Below are 22,426 nucleotides of genomic sequence, written 5' to 3'. Positions count from 1 at the left end.
TCCCTCCTTAAAGTGAAAATAAACCAGCAATGGGTGAATCATGAATCTTTCCATCTGGGGAATTAAAGCTCTTATAAGCTGACTGTGTTGTGATCCCTATTATTATTTATCATTGATTCATAAGGAGGATATTGGAAAGATCACAGTACTCTCTTGTTGCACTGACTGAATTTCTCCCTTGTGGAGTCTATGAAGCAGTTCACTTCATTTCATAGTGCAAAGCCCGGGATAGAGAGTAGGATAAATGCCAGGTATTTTGCTTTGGGCATAGATCAGACTTTTGGTTTAAAGCTATCAGAGAAATACAAAATTCAATTATTGATGCACTTAACTTGAAAAAAGTAAGACTAAAAAGTTTAGGGCTTTTATTCTAAGTTTTCATTACAATACAATTGTATTCTCATAGTTGCTATAGAGGGGAACTTGGTTTATAAGATGGGTTCACAGGTTCTTTTTGGTTATAAGGAAATGGAGAGGTTGAAATGAATACAGCATGCAAATCACCAAAAATCAAGGTTGTGCTGCAGAGAAGACAGTGCAATGTCATTAACCCGGACAGCTTATCAGTAAAGCCAATATTATACTCTCCTACTGGTTATGCACTACCAAAAATAAAAGCTTCACCAAATAACATTCCATAAATGCCCCCTCTTCCCTGAAAAAGTGGTTCTAGCTTTTAATTAAGCTGCGGTCACTGTAATGCTAAATCCCTATGCCTTCCTTGGGTTAGCAGCTCATCTTCCTCTTTCACAAATTTTTTTGTCTTGAATTTGGCATCTTAGTTCACCTACTAATCTTTTCCTTTGCATAATTATACCTAATAAATAGACATATCAGGTTATGTAAAGAAAAAAAGCAGCTCTGTTTTTATAATAATTTTCTATTTTATTATCTTCCCAAAGGACTTATAAAGAACCCCTATGACATTTTTCCAGGCACAGTTTTTACTGTTTCTGATCATATAAATCCATTGAGTTGAATATTAAGCTCTCACCTGGCTTCTCGTTGTCTTCTCTCTCATCCAACTGAGCTGTATCACAGTGACCATCTCCCTTAGAAGGTGAAAATAAATACCCTCTGGAGGCCCTGACCTATCTATATATGCAAAGATAGCAAACCAAGACTTTCTATCTTTAAATATATTTTGAAGAAACTGGAAAAGACACAGGGAAGAACAATAGGATGACTTAATGGTTGAAAAATAGGACTTCTGAGGACAGTCTGAAGGAGTTAGTGTAATTTGTCCTGGAGAAGAGACGGCTCAAGGGAGACCTGACTGTCATTAAGTATATGAATGGTTAGTCTAAAGTGGAAGAGGACCTGTTATTTTTCATTTTCTCCAAGAACAGAAAGAAGAAAAAAAATCTACCTAATCAATCTTTAAAAATGGGATTGACAAGTCTTTGACTGAAGACAGTTTTTTTCTAGAAGCAGCTGTCCAAACAGGTCCTTGAGGATCCCTTCTTCCCTAGGTGGCCCTGATTGGCTTTGTTTCACATTTATAATGAGCAAAACTATGCTTAAAAACTCTCATCCAGACAAACTCAGAATACTCATAGAATTAAAGCATGCTAAACCATGTATTTAGAATACAAGGTTTTACACATTCATTTGCCACATCATTGTAGCTATCCAAGACATAGTGTATGGAAAGCCTATAGTATATCCAGTTAGTATCCACATCAAATGTTAAATCATCCACTACAAACTGCCCACATTTAATTTGATATCACCCAAGATTATCCTATTTCCTTCACATGCCAGAGGAGAAATTTATCTTCAAATGAAATCCTCTTTGTACAAAAATGTATAATAAATGCACTTTAGTTGTTCAATTAATTAATTAATAATCCATTAGTATTCCTGAAGAACATATGTTGAGAACAAGATATATTAGTTAAGTTTTTCAACTTTTTGTTCATGAAGTATTACAAAACCACATCGGTTTCCTTCTACTATTTCCAAGCAAACTTTTCTCTTTTTTAAATAAGGGAAATAAAACTGAATTAGAATTAGGAAAACTAACTTTGACTGTAATATAACATTATGACATTATTATTTTTTATTACTAAATGCCACTAATTAATCAGTTGTGCCCAAATGGTAAAGTATAATCATTGTCAAGGAAGAGCATATTAAGGGCCACTGGAGAATCCTTTTGATTACTAGTGTTACCAGTATTTTTACTGAGAGAACTGACTGGGCCCCAAGGCTTACTTTCTTTCTAAGGCTAACTCAGAAAACAGAAACAGATAACCCATGTGTAGAAGAACTGGGAGTGGAGGAAGGGGAATAGATGTCTATTATGACAGAATACAACGAGAACAATTTCTTAAATTTCCAACACACGATAAACATCTCATTATACATGACAAGATTAATTTACCCATGATAGCATAGGCTTTTTTTTTTAAGTATGCTACTATTTTCTTAGATTCAAACAACAACAAGATAAAAGTCCACCTATGGATTCAAGGTAGAGGCAATAGATGTTAATATATAAGCAGTTCTATGACATTTTCCACATTTTCTAAGATTTTTATAAATGTTGAACATTTTCAGTTTGCATAAATGCTGATTATCTTGGCTGCCAAACACTTTCCTTTTGGGTAGTAAGATTGATTTTTCTGACTTCCTGAATTATAACTTGCCAAGAGCAAGAAGCATTAAATAGATAAAGTGAAAATTTAAAGCAATAGAATCTACCACACCTAAACTTAAAAGCCAATATTCAGCTAATATCAGAATCTTTGTTCTCAGATTATTTAAGAACAAGCAAAACAAGGAAGTGCGATGATATATTGTAGTTTTTCCACTTAACAGTAGGCTGCAAATGTAACAATCATCTTTAGAAATAAGTATTTTTTAATATTATAAAGCACAATTTAAGTTAAACACCCTAGATAAACAATGATAGCCTCTCTTTATTCTCCATAATATGACTTGTGAGAATAAATTTAAAACATATACTTCTAAAAGTTTTCTCCAATGATGTTAAAATAAGAGAGAGAGAATTTTTAATATCCTGATCTCAGTGATTTCCTCAAGCAAGATTTCTAGTGATTATCAGTGAAAACAGCCAAGCCATAAAATACACTCCATTCTTATTAAAGTTAGTTTAACCAAGAAGACTGTCAGTTTAGTCTGAATAAAATAGAAACATTCAGGAAAGATGTGAATGGCTGGGTGTACACATATCAGGAAGAGAAAGAAGAATATCATTTTTTATTTAGGGAGGATTGGGGGGATTGACATAGGAATTTACTGTTTTTTTAAATATTACTAAGCATTTGCTTCTCTCTCCTCTATCTATCTTCAAGAACAAGCAATCCAAATGCTTTCCTGAAAGATATGACATTTCCAGATTGTTTTTTTTTCCCCACAAAATTGTGTTACTTTGACTTATCTTTCAGCCCCAGTCCTTTCTCTGTGAATTAATGAATACTTTTATGTGTTTTTGTTTGTTTTTGTAACATGAAAAAATAAATTAACACACTGGATAAAGAAAAGATTCTAGTTTGGAGTGTCAAATATTTCAAATATTGGGAACCGACCACATATTTGATACATGAAATAGCTGGTCATTAGGGCATTCAAATGACTAACTGCATTTTTTTGCATTTTATCAGCCAGTATATCAGTGAGTTCTACATTTTCCCTGGGATTTATAGTCCATCATTATTCATGGTTCTAAAGGAAAAATTGGAATAGACAGGAAACACCCACAAATCCTCCATACACATTAAGTGAGCAGTTTTCATATCCTTTCTAACTACACTGAAGTTGTCATAAGGCCTATTCAAATATTTAATACCATATCTTCTACTCTCTTCTAGTTTACAAGTGATACAAATAAGGCAGTACATAGATTAGCCAAAAGGGCAAGTGGAAAGGAAAAAGACACCAAAGGGGATGGGCAGTGCACAAATAGGAGAAAGGGGATTTCAGAGGCATCCAATGCCTACTAACGGTGCTTGGGAGAAAATGTTTGACATAGATAATTGTTAACATCCTTACTATAAATGAGAGAGAGAAAAATAATTCCACAGGAAGAAAATGGGCAAAAGGCATAAAAAATAATTTTACAGAAGAAAAACAAATTCTAATAAATATATGAAAATATACTTAATTCCAGAAGGGATTGGGGTGATAGAAATTAAAATGAGATCCCAATATTGTATTGACAATAATCTGTGCTTGATGATACCTCAAGTCAGAAAAGATATTAAGAAAAGAATTGAGAAAATCTTGGAACAACTTTTAAAAAGGTACTATCTATCAAAATATTCATGTAATTTGAAGTTAGCAGTTCTACCTGTTATACTTTGTCCTGCCTTCATGTACTAAATTTTTGCTGCATTTTAAGAGCAAAAAGATGGGAGAAAACATAATAGTCCTTCAGTGGAATAATGACCTATTTTATAGCATTTAAAAAGACCCTACTGACACTTGATATGTAAAATATATAATATAGTAATGGATCCTATAATAACTGCATAACATATGTATGCAACGCATACATTTTAAGTGGTTTGATTTCTAACTGATACACAATTTCAAACAGATATTAAATTTGCATATACATAGGTAAAGAACTCAGTGAATACATAACAGTAAATCAAAGATAATTCAGTGATTACTTTTATGAAGTAGAAGTAAAAATGTTAACAGGAGGGGAGATAAGAGCTAATCTCTTTACAACATTCAACCTTTATGGATTAATAATAATAAAAAAACAGAAAAGTACATAAACAATTTACGAACAAAAGACAATTGTTCATAAAATATAAAAACTATTCAGCACCACTGATAAATTAGACTTTTTGTTTTTTAAACCCTTCTTTGTTATTTTTTTATGTGGCATAGAGGATGTTCTGGAAGAATACACATCAAATTTATACAGTGATGCTGTGATCAGAAGTTATTAAAGAGTATGAGGGAGAAAGTAGAAGCAGGCGACTTTTTAAATTCCAAGTTTACCTCATAATTGAGGAAAAACTTCAATTCAATAAAGACTTAAATATGAACTATTTTCCAAAAAGTACACAAAGAAAGCCTGGACAATTTGACTTACAATCTTGAAGTGGCTAGATTTTGAAAACAGAAACAAAAATCTCCACATAGCAAAAAAAAAAAAAAACAAGAAAACCACTAGAAATAGATTGAAAATGATGGCAAGGAGATTCATTTTATATGCTGGAAAGTTCATCTCTCGTATATTTAAAGAGCTCTTAGAAACTAATAATAGAAATGATTAACAACTCCATTTAAAAAATGGACAAGGAACTTCAAAAGTCATTCCACAAAAAATGAAACACAAATGCTCCTAAAACATATCAAATATTGCCAAAGCCACTTCTAAAGAGGAAAAGGCAATGAAAATTTGATACCGTTCTCTACTTACAGATTGGCAAAAATCCTACAATTAACCACTATAAATAACCTACTTAGCTGTTATTGTGATAAAACAACCAGTCTTTAATATTGCTGGTAGATGTAAGCGGTATAACCCCTATGGAAGGAAATCTGACAATGTGTACCAAAATTAAAGTGCGTGCATCTTTTACCTAGCAATTCCACTTCTCCCTACAGATGCGGGAAATGACAAGTGAGCAGTATCGCTTGCTTTCCATACTGTACTTCAGGTTTTCTGATTATGAAAAGTGATCAGAAAATTTGCAGAATTACCTATAGTTTAAATTTTCTTTTAACATGTTACTGGCTGATGGTCAAAAAGGAGCTAATTTCTTCAAATATTCAATGAAATATTTGTATTGGATAATAATTTGATTAGCTTCCATCAAATTTATACAGTGATCCTGTTTATAAAGAACCTCATAGTTTATAAACTGTTAGTTTAAATCTCATATAATACATTATATTTTTTCAATCTCATATAATACATTAAATTTCAATTTCAAATGGCTCAAAATTGTAAAGTAATAGAAACCTACTTAGCACCAATAGATGACAAGCTACTTTTTAAAAACAAAAATAACATTAAATAAATACTGTTTGGAGGATATATATACTATTATGTGTATGTGTGTGTGTGTAAATTACATATATGCATTTTTTTAAATCATAAAACCTTACTAAGAACTATTTTTAAATAATAAATAAGGAGCTATAACAGAATTCTAACTGGAATCTCAAATTTGTTAGGTTACAATTTCTCTGGTAATAAATTAAAAGGAAATCCTATCCGATTTTCTCTAATGCAATTTTTTTTATAAGTTGACAAAAGTTGGAAAATTTAAGTACATGAAGAACACTTTTACAGTTGGGGAATTCATCTCTCAGATATTTTAAGGTAATATGTAAAGATATAAGAAATTTAAAGAGGGATAGTTGAACAAAAATAAACATATAAATAGAAAATCAGAAAGCAACGCACATATGTATTACGATTAGGTGACATCCAAGTACCTGATGAAAAAATATATTTTTTCTGATAGTTTATTGTAAAGGTTATTCATTTTTAAGTGAAATTACATTCTTGTCTTACCCATTATATAAACATAAGTTTTCAGTTGGATTAAATATCTAAATCTAAAAAAATGAAATTATAAAGAAATGTTTAAATAATGTCATCATTAACGCACTTTTTCAGGTACTTAAATTAGGGTTTGCCCAGTCCTTCATAAAATGAAGGAAGGAAGGCCAACACATGCTCAACATATAGGAAATGCTTAGGGATTGTTTTTTCTCAAGGTATGGGTATCCTTGCTAAACATAAAAGCAAATAAAGGATTTATAAAAGGAAATATTAAATTGAAAATTAGGTAAATAAAATTTACCTTTAAATATTAAAAGAAATCATGTCTAATTTTGGAAAGGTAAAATGCAGTAAGCACTCTCATGCACTACTGGTGAGAGTGTAAACTAATATATCCTCTCTGAAAGGCAAAAAAAAGTGTGCAGACCTTTGACCCAGCAATGTCATTTCTAGAAATTGATCAATAAGAAATAATCAGATGAGTATATAAAGATGTGTATAGAGATAGTTATTATAAAGTGTTTATGATAGCAGGAACTTAGGAAACCTGAAACCTAAATATTTTATAATTAACTGGTTGTTTTAAAAAATATGTACGTTTAGAAAAAGACTGGAAGAAAATACTTCAAAATGTTAATGGCATTTGACTCTGAACAGTAGGCCATATTTTCTAAGTTTCCCACAACAAATGTATTATCACTGTGATTCAAAATCAATACCTAAAATAAAAACAGATCATGTAAAAATTTTTCTATTTTTTTAGTATAATAAATAATCAGTGACATGTCACTTATCAGAAATGGGACTATGATTCCTTGTTACAATTTGTACTACACAGATTAATTAACCAACTAATAATTCTTCCACTTGACTTCCAACTCCTTTAACTATGAGGTTCTTTATAAAGCATTTAGAAAACCTCATTGCCTATTTTATGTACCTCTTAGGGCATTTTCACTCAAGTATACCCATGCACATTTTCATGAAGCTGTTTTGCAAAATCAACCTTTTAAGTTTGAAACTTAGATGCATCTTTTACCTTAATTTGATATTTTCTCACTTCTTAGATAGACAATTAGTAATAAGTGAACACAGACATGAAACAAACACACTGGAGATGAAAAATTTTCTGGCAATTGCACATACCCACTTGCCCCAGAGCCCCTGAAAGAGCTCATGATGAAAACATGTCCTATGAAAATCAGTTTCAAAGTCTGCATTTCATTGACTCCATAACTGAAGGTCAGAATTATCATATTTGTATAAAGCAGATGTCAAAACATAGTAATTATAAATAGCTGTTTTAATGAGCCACAAATAATTTCCTCCAAAATATGAAGGGAAACATTTATATTTATGTTGTCTTAAGCCAACAGGATACCCTTTTAAGTCATCAGCAAATTAAATTTCAAAAACATTGTTTTACAGTGTTACCACAACGAAAATTAATGTCACATTTATTTCCTGCTAACCATATCTCTTCTTTAAGTATTAGGGTTACCCAGTCCTTCATAAAATGAAGGAAGGAAGGCTAACACATGCTCAACATACAGGAAATGCTTAGGGATTGTTTTTTCTCTATATAAACACTTGCAGTGCTGAGTCTGGTCTTGCCACAAAGCACGCACTTACTCCCTCTAGAAGAGTCATGTCAGGAGGTGGTACACATCCCCTGGAGTGCCATGTCATGCTTTAATGTTCAGCGTGCCACTCCACACGGCAGCTGAGAGACCTGAGGAGGAGTCCCAACACACATCTACTGAAGATCTTGCTCTGAACTTTCATATAACCTCAAAGATAATGTGGCCCCAAAATAGTCGCTTGGCAGAGTGTTGAATATATCTCTCAGGACTGATCATGCATTTCCATTCTTAACCCCTCTTACTTTCTTATTCTTGATCATCTCTTCAATTATGGTCATATAGAATATCGCTGACATCTGTGATTGTATCCAGTGATCTCTAATAAAACACCTCTGTGAACTGGGTATGACAGTAAAATGGCAGTTGATTGCTAACAGGTTTCCTTGGGAGTTTGATTTGATTCTAGGAGTGATTCAGTGGAGTGGGGCCAGACTGGGAAACCAAGGCATTCAGTCTTGCCAAGATTTGTGAATTCCTGGGAATAATCTTATCTAAGGGAGGCTGAGGTTGTTAGCCATGGGACAGTCTCACTGAGGAGCAGCCTAAGTGCTCACCTCAGGGGTGTGGGGCTGTCAGCCCCTAATGACCTCCACGCCTTTCTTACACAGCCCAGATGTCCACGTAGCTCTCAGAGGCACTCAGAGACCAAGAAGTAGCTGCTGACAATGAAGGCATAGATTAAGCACAGAATCTCACTCCGCTCCAACCTTTCTGACACGGATACATTAGGAAGCCACCTCACATCAGCACTGCCGTGCAGAGGCTCAGAATTTCCGAAGAGCCACCACCCCTCCTACCACCCTTCCGCTCATTGATTGAGGCAGACCTTGTGCACTGAGACAACAAAACAAAGTCACCACCTCATGCTCCTTGACCTTTTATGGCACTTGGGCAAGATAAGCCTGGGGGCCTCCGGGAAGCTATTCCTCTATCTGCCTCAGAAGTTTTGGATGTCTGTAACAAGGGTCTCCGACAGACTCATCCCTGAGACACAGATTCTCACATTCCCTTCCTTACAAATAAGATCAAACCTCTTGGGCCTCTACATCGCAAATCATTCATAAAGAAAGGACCCAGGGTTTTGGGTGCTCCCAAAAAGATCCCAGTGCCGCTTCAAATAGCAGGCACAACCTCACCCTCACTGGGGCTTAGGACTTATTTTTCTTTGCTTATCTCACAACCCACCAGAAGCCCAGGACCACCAGGACTCCCCTCATCCGCTGGACTCTGATGCCCACATGGCTCTGTGAGCTATGAGGTAACACCCCAGACTTTCACTTCCCCTTCCCACCCCCTGCTTTTTCATCCTCTGTCACACACACCGCCCCCTGAACAGTATATAGATCACTTGTTCGGTTGCTTATCTCTCCTCCCCACGCAAGTATAAACTCCCTGCAGGCAAGGATGTTCTCTGTTTTGTTCACTGTTGTATTCCTAATATACGTTTGGAAGTGAATGAATGAATGAACACCCATATTGTGCTTTAGGAAGAACTAGAATTAAGAAATTTGATTTATTTAAATCCTCTTTTGAAAGTATTAGTCTTGTATTTCATAGGAAAGAGCCTCCTTTTGGAGAATCCAGGATGCACTGCACGGTAAGCAAGGGAGTGCTTATCGGAAGATATCTTTCCTAATTCAGTTTGCTTTAGTTTACCGTATCTATGATGGGAGGCCTATCGAAGTGATTTAGAAGAGACAGATTGATTGCCAGGGGACACTGAGTCCAGCTTAATATATTACTGCTTCATAATCTTGCCATGGACACCTAACACTTCTGTTTCTTAAGCAATGACTGTGTGTAATGTATGTGTCACTGTAATGCAAAATTAACATAATACTTTAGCTAGTATTAACCTTAATGATGTATTTTATCTAATAATAGGGATTAGACTTTTTAAGAGTTAAGGAAGCCATGAGCACTGACTGAATATGTGATCTGTCAAAACTTGGTAAAATCAACTGAACTAAATATGAAGACATGAAACAAATGCAGAGACTGTGACTTGATATTGGGGCAGAGGGAGAAAAACTGATTGCAGGGGGTGATATATAATTCTACAAATCCAATTGTGTGACTGGAAACAAATTCAGAAATATGGCATAAAATAGGGACAAAGGAAACTTGCTAACCAATATCTTTTCCGGCATACAGTGATTGGGAGACTCTTCAAGGATTGCCGAGGGCGAGGCAGAAAGCCCTTGCAGTTAAGACCTCTGATGTTTAAATGTAGCTCTGAGCCACTTCAAATCAATCTATCAGAAATGTTAAACCTCTTTTGAAACGTATTTATGGTTGGATGCCCCTCAATTGTGAAAAAGGAAATGGAAAGTTCCTGCATGCATACTTATTTTGCTTACATGAGCTTCATTTGTACAAGGTGACGGCACAGAGCAGCCATAAATGCTGCTGCTTGCCAAGGTAGATAACCAGCCAACCCCGAGTCCTCCCTTCTTTTAACCCATCACTTTTATGTGTTCTACAGAAAGGTCCATAAAGCAACACATCTGCTTTCTGGAAGACTAAGCTCGGTTAGTTTCCAACGTCGTTAAATAACAAATAGTCTGCAGAGTTGTATTCAAATCTTGAAATCTCGCTCCAACTTTCTGTGTTGGATTTAAAATAGGAGGAAGACAGGGTACTGGGGACTGATGTCTTGTGTTTAAGGTGTGGAGTTCTCGGTGTCTGTTCACTTTGTGCTGCCTTTGATGTGATGATTTCTTTAAGAACGGCATAGATGACAATGAAAAGCAACATCGGAGGAAAGCTGCAGTGTAGAGGAAGGTATGCGAGCCTTTCAAACCGGAATTCCTGCAGGATGATGGTAAAAACATAATTGGATTCTGTCTTAACTCCCAGTTAAATCAACAGTGAAGTAATCAGACCCCTATGCAGTGTCATGTGAGATGTACTGAAATGACATTCAACTCATCAAAAACAGGGCCTATGATTGTACATGTTCACAAACACACACATTCATAAATACTTTCATGCTCCTAATTTCTTTCATTTCTGTAATTTTCATGATTAATATCTCTAAAAATTCAAGGATAAAGCTGGGATATCAAGTATTAGTGACAACAATTAAATCATAATATTTTCTTGAGTTTATCAGATGACTAAGTCATCACACATAGGCCCAATTAGTTTAAGTGTGGGGAAGAGTAAATCCAGGATACCAGGGAGACAGTAGGAAGGCACTGAGCCAGAGGGGAAATGTCTGGGCAGGTGTCTCTCGTCTGAGTGAGGGAGCAGAGAATGCTAGGTGGTCGACATGGGAAAGGACACCTTCTGAAGGTACGCGCTGAGGGAAATAGTTGCCGTTTTCATGTATTTTCTCAATGACTGATCAAATAGTGATAATTAATCTAACAACTAAGAGTAACACTAGCTTTTCATTTATTAAATCCTAATATGTTCTAGGTGCTTTGCAGATAGTTACACATTTAATATTTAGAATAACCTTCAAAGAAGAAATAGTAATCACTCATTTGCCAGGGAGGAAACTGAGACTAAAAGAAACAAATCACCTTCAGATAAACAGCTAGGATTTGAATGCTGCTCTATCACACTTCAAAACTAGTAGTGTTTAACCAGTGATTCTCAACGTAGCCCCAAACCATCAACATCACCATTATCTGGGAACTAGTTAGAAGTAAAATTTCTCAACCCATTCAAAACCAGAAAGTTTGGGAGTGGGATCCTGAATGCTGTATCTTAAGCCTTCCAGATGATTCTGATGCTCAAAATTTGAAAACCATGTCCATCTTTTCAAGGGTCTGTTAGGGAGTCTGTTCTCTTTCAAATGAAGGGTGTGTGTGTGTGTGTGTGTGTGTGTGTGTGTGTGTGTGTGTCTGTTGGTGGTAGGGAGGAGGGGTGGTGGATAAAAGCTGAAATATTTAACAACCAATAGTATCTGAGGTAATGTTAAACCAGAAAAAGATGTATGACAAGTCCAGAAAAGAAGGGTCAGATCACAATATACCTTGGAGTCAAAGCAAGTCCACTTAGGTTGCAGAGGACCTAGGAACAGTAAATCCCAAAGAGGGCAAAGGCAGGTCCCGAGGCCCCCCAGGGCCTAGAAGTGATACAGGCGGGAGATACCAAGGAAATGATACTCTGGTTAATCTGTCAAGAATGGTCAAACCTAAAGATATTTCACAATAACAAAGCCAAGATCATTGAGAGCTAAATTCCACTGAATTTTAAAGGCAGCAAACGTCACTAGAGAAGGCATAATAATGAAAGAACAGCAATGTGAGATGAACATAATTATTGCTCATTCATTAATCATTCATCATGTTTCTCTGCTCATCCACTATGAAGAAGTCATTGTTTCAAGAGAACTATTTTTCTGGATTTAAGTTATAGTAACCATTAACATTTTATAAATCATAATTATGTTTAGTAATATTTTAATCTTTTTAAACAACTCTAATTGATGTAAATGAATTCTACACTCTAAAAGTGAACAGTGTGATGTTTTGATATATGAATACCTGTGAAGCCATCACTACAGTCAAGATAGTACCCATATCTATCACTCCCAAAACTTTCCTATGTCCCTTTGTAAATCCTCCCCCCAGCCCTTCTATGCCCCACCCCATTCCAGACAACCTTTGTTCGGCTTTCTGCCATCACACACACATTTGCACTTCTTAGGACTTTATATAAGTCTGCACTATCAAGTCTGAAGAGTTCTCTATATGTTCCGGAGACAAGTCCTCTATTGGAAATTTATTTTACAAATATTTTCTCCCAGTTTGTGGAGTGCCTGTTTTGTCCCCTTAATAGTGTCATTTGAAGAAAAGTTTCAAGTTGTGAAGTCCAATTTATCAATTTATTCTTTTATGAATTGTGCTTTTGGTGGGTGACTAAGGTATTTTGGGCAACCCCAAGGTCAAAAGTGTTTTCCTATGTTTTCTTCTAGAAATGTTTTAGTTTTAGATTTTACATTTGTACCTATGTTTTCTTTTTAAATATAGCTATCCAGTTGTTTAGCACCATTTGTTGAAAAGACTATTCATTTTCCACTGAATTGTATGTGTACTTCTGGTAAAAATCAATTGTCTATATACGCCTATATAGGTTTTCATCTATTTCTGAAGTCTCCATTCTGTTCCACTCAAGTTGTTTTGGCTATTCTAGTTCCTTTGCATTTCTATCTGAATTTTAGAATCAGTTTATCAGTTTCTACAAAAAAAAAAAAATCTATTTTGATTGACATTATATAGAATGTATATATCATTTTGAGGAGAATGGACCGCTTAAAAATATTGAGTCTTTGAATTCAAGAACATTGGATGTCTCTCTGTTTAGTTCTTTAATTTCTCTCAGCACTGTTTTGTAGTTTTCAATGTACAGGCCTTTCACAGCTTTGGTCAGTCTTACTACAAAGTAATTCATTTTTTTAATATTATCATAATTAGTACACATTTTTTTAAAATTCTGATTATTTGCTGCTAGCATATATAAAATTTATTATACTTGCATTTGTGTTTCTTCTATCTGTTCTATCAGCTTTGTTTCATATGCTTTGAAACTCTTTCACTATATGCATCAATACTTAGGATTCATTATGAACTTTCATGAATTGACTCCTTCAAAATTATTAAATGAAATTCTTCACAGCTTTATAGTCTTTGCTCAACATTATATTTTTGTTCTAATATTAATATAGCCAACCCAGATTCCTTTTGTCTATTGTTAGTATGTTATATCTTGTCCCATCATTCTACTTTTATCTGTGTTTATATATTTGAATATTCAAGTATATTTTTGTAAGAGTCTTATATATAGAGTATAATAATGAATGTCAAGTGTGATGAGTTAAATATTTATATAAACCTCTAAGAAAACAATAAAATTAAGAATTAAAGTTTAAATAACCAACACAAGATAAAATAAAGTCATAAAATATTCAATACAAAAAAAGCAGAAAAGATGGAAAGGAAAAGAAAGAATGGAAAGAAGAAAAGGGACAATTATAAAAAATAATATGATAGATTTAAATGTAACTGTACATCAATGGTCACATTAAATATAAATAGTTTAAATATCCCAATTAGAAGGCAGAGATTACCAAATTGAATTTAAAAGCAACACACAACTTAATGCTGCCTACAGGAAAAAAAAAATAAGTTAGTGTTTTAATTTTGTTTTTTCTTCTTATTCCAGTATCTGTGTTAACTGTAGATATTCTTTTGTTGATTGCTTCATCTCCTTATTATGGGTCATATTTTCATGCTTCTTTGCATGCTTCGTCATTTTTTTATTGAATATCAGACACTGTATATTTTACCATGTTGGGTGCAGGACATTTTGTTTTTTATAAATATCTTTGAGCTTTGCTACAGTACACAATTAAGTTAGTTGGAAATACTCTGACCCTTTTATATCTGGCTTTTAAGAATTATTCAGCAGGACTAGAACAGTGCTCAATCTAGAGCGAAGTATTTCCCTCCTAAGGCAAGAAATTTTGAGTACTATACTCGATATCCTATTAATCATAAGGTTTTTCAGTCTAGCTGGTGGGGACTGGCACGTTTCCTAGCCCTGTTCCATGGTGGTTATTTCCCTGGACATGGGTGGTTTCCTCACATGCATATGTTGATCAGCATTTAACTGAATACTGGAGGGAAACCATCTGTAGGTCTCCGAGTTCTATCTATAGATAGCAGTCTTCTCAGCAGTACTCTGTGCTGCAAACTCAAGCTGCCTTGGCAATCCCTAAAACCTTTGCTCCATTTCCTCAACTCTGAGTCACCTGGGTTTCATACCCAGCACTATGGTCTAGAAACCCTCAAGGCGGAAAAATACAGGACAAATCATAGAGCTGCCCTTTTTGTTTTCCGTCTCTCGGAGATCACTGCCCTTCCTTGCCTGACAGCCAGCGTCTTGAAAACCATTGTTACATATATTGTATTCTTTCCCATAATTTCTAGTGGGGGTGTAAATCTGATCACTCACTCTACTTTTGATAAAACTGAAGACCATAGTTTAATTTCATAAATTCTATTTTCCACCAGAGACCCAGACTCTTTCAATCTCTACCTGTCACAACAATGCTGAGAAATTCATAGCCAAACACATTAGAATAGTAACATTCATTGCCCACAATAAGTGCCAAATGGTTGTCACTCAATAAATGCTGAATACCTACTATGTCTTAGCTATTGTGCTAGATAGTTTACACAAACTATTTCTATTTTTAATAACACATTAGGTTTTGCCTCTTTTTTATTTTACCTTTTATGTAAACGAGGGAAATTAGGTTTAGGAATGTGACATAATGTGTCAAATACCCAGCAAATGATGTCATTAGCTTTCAAATCCAGATTTCTGATTCCAAACACTTTGCATTTTCCATAGTGTTATGGTTATTATTTACCATAAAATAGAGATAGGACATTTAATAATGGATGTTCTAATTATGTTTTCCAGCTAAGGATGTTAAACATTTCTAACTTACCACCTTAAAAGATTAAGCTGACTAGTAGAATCTTAAAAGAGATTTTCGGTAGCTCAGCAAGGAAAGAAAATTTATATCACAACAACAGTTGTAAAATGAAAAGAATAGAGAGTGGCTAATTTTATTACTCAGTTTAATGCCAAATAATGAGAATGAGAATTTGCAGGAGAAGAGAAGGGGTCCCAGAGACACAAAAATCCAAGGGAAGACTCCAGGAGGAAATTGTTGCATTTGACAAACCACCAAGGACAGCATATCATTACTAATTTAAGAGTAAAACTTTTAAACTTTTTAGAAGCTATGTTATTTTGGTGGCTTACAAACCTCTTCTCATATGTTGAAGACATAATCTTATTAAAAATTACCAATTTAATCTTCATTTAATTTTCCAAATATTTTTGACTTAAAAATATTACCAAAAATTCATATGCTTTTTATTAAAAGACACTGTCAGATCTTGGTTTAAATATTTGAAATATTTTCAGTATAAAAAATAATCATCTTTAAACTTCCATGTAACTGTTATAAAACATCAAATAATTACATTTTACTTCTGAATTGAGCCAATAATGAAAAAAACACAAAATACAATAAGCTAAAAGACTATTCCACACATTTTGTTCAAATAACTCTATCAAGTAGTCAAGAATGATCAGTTAGCTCCAATGTTATCCATGCAGTCAACCAAAACCTTTCAAAGAACTGCACCTGCTTCAGATTTATACTTGCTCACTAAAGCTATTTCAAGTATCATGGTTACACTGTATATGAAAAGATGGAAAGAAATCTATATAGAACTTGAGATCTTTGTATTTCTTTAGGGATAATTGGAAGCAAAAGATCATCTTGAAAGGCATTGGGAAAAACTTAACAAATTTTCCCAAACTGCTTTTTATTCATTTCAACTGTTTAAATTTTCCTACTTTGAAGCAAAATGTAAACTTTAAGACTATATCATTTCTGTTAAAGAGGGGCTAAGAAAGAATCTTAGCTATACAAATGAAAACTCATGATATGATTATGTTCCATTACAGCATGGTTGTAAAGAATAGAAATGAATCTCATTTTCACCATGTCTCAGCATTCTTCAAGCACCAAAGAACTTAAAGCCAACTCCTTTAGAGGAAGAAGAGACTTTGATACCTTTAGAAACAGGCTTTGACTTAAAAAAAAAAAAAGAAAAAAAGAAAAGGGCAAAATTATGAAATGAAATGATGTTACATGTAAGTCCTCAGATAAACTATGCAGAACAGTATGCTGATAATGTGGATACACATATGGACCGATTGCAGAATAGCATCAGCTCTACAAAGAGGGATGGACTGCAGGGTCCACAATGAATTTTCTCCCAATTACTTTCTAAGTAAAATTGGAAATCATAGAATAGGATTGTAAAACTGAAAGAGACCTTGGAAATCATTTGATATAAGTCTCTTTTTGCACTTGAAGAAAACCCAAGGATGGAAGGTGAAGGTGAACTGTTCATAAGACTATCGCACAAAGAGAAAGGACCAGGACCCAGTTCACTGTCAGGGGATCCAGGTTTTAAACTAAATAAGCATTCTGCATTGTATCCCACAGGTAGTTGTTGATTTGTTTTCATTTAATAGGAATGCTTGTACATTTTTATGACAACTATTTTATAGAATTTAATTTGTTTTTATATGCCGCTGGGTGTTGAGTGCCAATCAAATGGTTCTTGAGGTTATTTTTGATTTGGCAAGTACTTGTGCACCTACAAGTAAAAATGTGTGGTTAGAATGTTAATGGTAACATTCCTAAAGAAGACTAAGGGATCTGGCATGCTGATAGTTTTGATAAACACCTATGCCCAGGACCCATTTTGGAAAAAAAACAAAAACGAGAGCCCATTTCAAATTACTTCTTGAGAGAAGAGATCCCAAATTTTTTTAGCAAAATGTTAAAAACTGTCTGATGAAGAGTTTGTTTTCAGCACCCGTATCTTTCTATTGGCATTTTGTTATGGTGATGAGGAATGTATGCTACAACACAATAAAATATCAACTCTTTTATGCTCGATTCAGTTCAGCAAGTATGTATTGCTCTGGTCCACTTAGTCAACACATATTTATTGAGTACCCACCATGTGCCAAGTCCCTACCTTCAAGAAACTTCCAGCTTTAAGGGAAATCCAGGAAAGTTAAGAAGCAAAGAAGCAATTAACTGACATTGCAATTGCTCAAAGAAAATTATAGGGAAAATCTGCTAAAAAATGGCTAAAGGTAGAAAAAAGTAAGTAGGACTTTAAACCACTTCAGCTATCAATATTGAAGATAATTAATTATAAAACCCAAATGGGATAATCTTTGGGTCTTTATGTTTTCTCTTCTGCAGAATCTTTGAACTATTATGTCTACTTGTTTGAGCACAGCTGCAAAGATTGATTTCATGTACTTGTAATTTAATAACTGTTTAATATCTTTTTATGGGTATCTAATTGCATAGAGGATTGATAGAGTGTTAGAAACTAGCAGGTCAGATAGATATTTACACTGCCTGCACTCTACTCCCACAGTGAGAAACAAAAACCTGATAGAGAGCATTTAGGAAAATCATAAAAGTAGGAATTAAAAAATTAGAGGCCAGAAAATTAAGAAGATATAGATTGGAAAATTTATTTGAAAATCTCTGAGTTTGTTTCCTTCATTTTACTTCCACACTGCTTGAGATGTCTGAGTCATATTCCCTCTTCTCCTTTGACATTCCTAGCTACTTAAACCATCTATAATTTCACTTAAAACACCAGTAGGTAAAGAATAATCTAATTCCAAATGATAGCACTGAGACATCTTCCTTAAATTGTTGGAACTTGAAAATATTGACTACGCTGTTGTTTCACGGACTTCAACAGCAAATACCTAAAGTCTTTTTAAAGACTCCCTATAGGAAAACAAAAGTATTCACTTCTCAAAGAATAAGTAAGTAGAAGTAACAGAACCTCGGCTTGTAGCTCCCTGCTGAGACCAGTGAGCATGTCATAGACAGATTAAGACTAGGTTAAAAATTAGATTTAATATATGAACTAATGAAATGAAATGTATCCTAATGAAATGTATCCTTATGATTACAAACTATCTTTTACTCCTACAAGGACTTTTAACTGCTATTTTGATAATTTCTCAATATTTTTATTGTTTGAAAGAATGTCTCAATAATCTTCCCAGCATGAGGAAGGTGACACTATCCAGCCTGGCCACACTCTACACTGTATTACATTCCTGGAAATCTGTTGGGAGAATGTTCAAAGCCTAAATCATGCCCCACTAGAGCTTGCAGACCCCTTACTTAGCATCTGATAGGTATATGAATATGTGTAATTTCACTAGAAGACTACAGTTATTCATAAAAACTCATTAGAGATTAAAACTGATAAGTAAATGAATAGGTTAAGGCAGGAAGTGTTAAAGTAAGTATGTTTTATGCACTGTAGGATGGATAGGTTAAATGAAAGTAAAGCTGTAAAAGGTGAAGTTATCTATAAAATGGACATATATTGGGTGGGTAGGTTAGTTACTGTACACATGTAATCTCATTTAATCTTCCCAGCAGTCTTACAGATGAGACTGAGGCTTAGAAACTTATCTTTAGATCACATGGCTTGAAAGTTGTAGCACTTAGACTCATCTTTTTTCCCTACCCAAAGCCCGTGGTCTTTCTACCAAACCACATGGTTTAGTCTCTATGAACAGACTATGGGGTGCAATACAGTCATTCACATACTCCTTTAACAAAGGGAAAAATTGAACAGGGACTTGGGGCTCTAAATTAAAACTCTACAGGTTTTATACCACAGGGGTGCTCTGTACTCTATCTTTAGCTTCCTAATTTTCTCTGTTTGCACTAGTAAAAACCAGCTCAGTTGCAAATGACAAAACACCCAGCTCCAGTTGGCTGAAGTACAGAAAGGTTCACCTAACTGAAAAATCCAGGGACACAACTGGCTCTAGACCTTGATGAATCAAGAGATTCAGACAATATGAGGACTTGATTTTTTTGTTTTTCGTTTTTTTATAATTTCTCTTGGTTGCGTTTTGAGGCCCTTAATAATGACAAGATGGATGCAGGTTCAGGTTTTCTTCCTCATTTGTCTACATCTAGTGGAGGACAAGGGAATAGATAGATCTTTTATCTAATGTAAGTATTTGGTGTGACTCATATTGCCCTGAATTGAGAATAAGCAGATTCCTGAACCAATCCACCTGAACAGATGACTGTGATGCTCAGGTGACCAGGCTGGAGTCACACTTGATCCTTAAAGATGGGGAGGGAGACAGTCCCACTGGAGTCTCAGAGTAGGAAGGGTGGATATTTTTCCCAAGAAAATAGAAGTGCTATAATCAGAAAAAAAAAGTCAATGTTTCCTAAATGTCAAAAAATATGACTTTTCCACTGTAGTTCAAAATTAGGAAGAAAACAGAAATTCTTGGTATGAAAAAGTCTGTGTGCACATGCATCAAAGCTATAGCTCTTTGCCAAAAAACAGTGGCAAATAAATCATGGATAATTTAAGAGCAAGCAAACTTTGCTACAAAATATATCATAATCATTTTCTGCATTTTCAACTCATACCTAATGAGTGAGAACACCTTTGTATATGTGGAGTCCTGGTACAAAAGATTACCCAAACCAGGCAACAGTTGAAGAGAGCTAGCCTACCTTCAGTAGACTGTCATTCCATGTCCTCATAATGGCAATAATCTCCTTACTTGTTCAGAACATCATTAGCATTTCATGGAACACAGTTTGAGAAATGTTGCATTTTTATGCCACCTCCTCAGTAAATATTCATGTAGAATATATACAGACACATACCTAGTTTATGCCTAAGTTTCTGATGTCTTGAGTTTGAGAAGGAAAGCATTAAATTTTATAATTTCGGTGGTATCAAAAAAAATTGATCCACTTTTCTTGTCTTTCCTATGACCTTTTGGAAATGTGGTCAAGGTCAGGAGCAAGACATGAGCAAAGCTAAATGATCTCTTCGTCTCATTAGTACATGTCGAGGTGAGCTAATCATTTATCAACAGGTTCTCTAGTACTATAAGGGAAGAACTGAATTATCACAGACACCTTGCAAAGATGTAATGTCAGTTTGGAAATTTTACCCATGAGAGAGAGGAGAGACTGTGGATTTAAAAAGAACAGATTCCTATATCAATATAACCCAATTTCCAATAATATTTTTGTTTTATTACCATCCACATTAAAACATTGAAAGAAAAATTAAGAAAGTCACTTTACTGCTTACATAGAAGGCAAATAATTTTTTCTCACTTTATAAGAGAAGAGGCTCTTTGATACTTAGAAACCAACCAGCTAATCTAAAAGAAGGGAGGCAGCATGGCATGCTAGGAAGCGATGAAGATGTGCACATGAGGACTGAAGTTGAATTCCTTTAGCAGTCTGACCTTGAACAAGTCACTTCATCTCTCTGGGATTCCTTTTTCTCACTTGCAAAATGAAGTCGATGAGACTTGCCTGCGTGCCTCCTGAGTCCCCTGTGAGAGTTCAGTGTGTCTGAAAGCACTTGGTCAAATATGGACTATAGGAAGACAACAATGCGTATTTGAATAAAAATGTTACATTTAGGGGGAAAATATTTCCTATTATTGTATAAGTAAGCCATTCATTTTGTTCCCTGATCTTCTTTTTAAAAACCACTAAAGCCATTGTGTAATACAGTGAAGTGGTTGCAAGCAGAGCCTGTGGCAAGAGAGACCAACTCTCCAGTACTACTCTGTGACCTTTACCCAGCTCTTTAGCCTCCCAACACTAAGTAATCATGAGGGTTAAATGAGATAACATGTGTAAAATGTTTGGCATAGCACCTGGCATGTAATAAATGCCCACAATTCATTCGTCTGTTATCAGGAGGGGAAGGAGATGCTAGTCACCTCAGACTCACTTCCTCTGGTTTCCCACCCTGCTCAGGTCTCAATGATTGGCAGAAAAAGCTCAGTGCACCGCCAAGCAGGGTAGGCATTTTGGTTCATTGTGGAAATGAAGGAACACAGGGAGAAATGGAATCTTGTTTGGGAAAACCATTCTCTCTAACATACAGTGGTCTCATCAAAGTCCCTGAGCTGAGGCAAATTGCTTGTAACTGTTTAGCATGCTACTTCTCTGGTCCCCAGAGCTCTTCCTTTGAAAGTTTTACTTTTGCACATGTCAAAACCCTTCTAGTGGACCCAGACAGCTTTCCAAAGAAATCCTCTCTCTGTTGTACATCAATGAGATATTAAAAAGAAGGCCTCTGTTGAGAAGTTTCTTCACAAAGTTATAGGATTGTAGCATTTCATGCCTAAGTGGACTAGGGATGACAAATTTAAATGTCTAGAGGGGCCAAGCAACTAACATAAATAAGTGAAGTAGGTCTTGTATTCTTTCAACAGGGACTCTGTTAGCATATTAAAACCAAAGATAATATTCGTCATTTTAAAATGAAATGTACTCTTTCCATTTATCTTTGAAATCTTGTGGATGTCCTTTTATTTGTTCACTTTAGATAAGGATGTAGGTATTGAAAAATATACCCATACTATAAGAAAATCAACAATAAGCATAGAAAGTGGAAGCAGCATTTAGTCCCAGGGTTGGGAGAGAACAGGGAATGGAGGAGACTGAGACAAATGGGAGAAAGCACATGCCATTTGAATGGAGGCACCATTCTGCTCTGGCTGATTTTGCCATGTAAGAATGTGAGACTGGTATTAACTCCTCCAATTTTTGAACAGAAATGAGAAATCTGAGTTTTAAGTGAAATCTCCCAACTTTTTGGTGTGGGCTCCAAAA

At 34.9% G+C, this 22,426-nt stretch overlaps 1 protein-coding gene across 1 annotated transcript in view; it reads left to right on the top strand.

Annotated features, from left to right (window-relative positions):
• VWC2L (von Willebrand factor C domain containing 2 like) overlaps positions 1–22,426 on the top strand; it is a 142,347-nt gene that overhangs the window by 25,020 nt on the left and 94,901 nt on the right. The window lies entirely within an intron of this gene.

The sequence above is a fragment of the Manis javanica genome, chromosome 12 (genome assembly GCF_040802235.1).
Source record: "Manis javanica isolate MJ-LG chromosome 12, MJ_LKY, whole genome shotgun sequence".
Lineage (NCBI taxonomy): Eukaryota > Metazoa > Chordata > Mammalia > Pholidota > Manidae > Manis > Manis javanica.
This window is presented reverse-complemented; position numbering and strand designations above follow the sequence as displayed.